At 39.7% G+C, this 1351-nt stretch overlaps 1 pseudogene; it reads left to right on the forward strand.

Moving 5' to 3' along the window:
* The first annotated feature begins 697 nt into the window (after nt 1–697).
* Nucleotides 698–774, forward strand: LOC150041089 (small nucleolar RNA U3; annotated as a pseudogene).
* Nucleotides 775–1351: the final 577 nt, after the last annotated feature.

Raw genomic sequence — 1351 nt, forward strand, 5'->3', positions numbered from 1 at the left:
GCATCATGGTTCGAAGCCAACCAAGGCAGAAAAAACCCCAGTGAAATCTGTCTTTAATTAACCACTCAAAAGCTGGAAGTGGTACTGTGACTCAAGTGGTACAGTGCTAGACTTGAGCATAAAGTGGCTCAGGAAAAGTATCCAGGTCCAGAGTTTAAGCACCAGAACTCCCCCCCCACACCCAAAAAAAAGCACAGGGACATCATCTAGGCCCTGAGTTCAAACTCTGGAACCTGCACAAAACAAAACATGAAAACAGTGCATAGATGGAAGCTAGGTAGGATACCATGCTTACAGTTCACCATTCCCAGAGAAAGAGAGGATGTGCTAGGCTAAGTAATCATACAAAAATTATAAAGAGCTGGTCACCATGGATCATGCTTGTACTCCTAGTTACTTAGAGGCTGAGATCTGAGGATCACAGTTCAAAGCCAGCCTGGGCATTAAGGACCATGAGATTCTTATCTCCAATTAACCACTAGAAAACTGGAAATGGTGTTGAGGCTCCAGGGTAGGGTAGCAGCCTTGACCTGAAGAACTCAGGGACAGTGCTCAGGCCCAGAGTTCCATGACCAACTAAAAAAAATTAAAAATGGGGGCTGGGAATGTGCCTTAGTGGTATAGTGTTTGCTTGGCATGCATGAAGTCCTGGGTTCAATTCCTCAGTACCATATAAACAGCAAAAGCTAAAAGTGGCAAGACTATATTTTCAGGGATCATTTCTATAGTATGTTGCTAGAAAAACTTCAGTGATTGTATAGAGTACAGATTATAGTAAGAATTTACAAGTCACAGGCTCTAACAAAATAGAAAAAATGTAAGGAACAAGCAAATATTTTTCAATCTTAATCCTCAATATCAATGGACTTAACTCTCCAATTAAATGCCATAAACTGTCTAGTTGGATCAAAAAGCAAGATACATCTTTCTGCTGTCTTCAAGAGTCACATCTTGCCCCAGAAAACAAACATATTTGGAGAGTTGAAAGGCTGGTATAAAATCTATCAAGCTAATGACCCCATAAACAGGTTGGAGTTGCCATCCTCATATCAGATAAAATAGACTTCAAACTAAAATTAGTGAGAAGAGACAAGGAAGGTTATTACATACTATTAAAGGGATATCTACTCCAGGAAGACATAACCATCCTAAATATTTACACGCCTAATGCCAGAGCACCCAACATCATCAATCTTTACTTACACTAAAACTGCACATAGATCCAAACACAGTGATTGTTGGTGACTTTAACCTACTACTGTCACCTATGGATAGATCAACCATTCAAAAATTCAAGAGAAAACTCAGGATTGAACAATTGTATAGACCAATTAGACCTAACAGTCATCTG

This window comes from Megascapheus bottae, chromosome X (assembly GCF_031878675.1).
Source record: "Megascapheus bottae isolate mThoBot1 chromosome X, mThoBot2.hap1, whole genome shotgun sequence".
Classification (NCBI taxonomy): domain Eukaryota; kingdom Metazoa; phylum Chordata; class Mammalia; order Rodentia; family Geomyidae; genus Megascapheus; species Megascapheus bottae.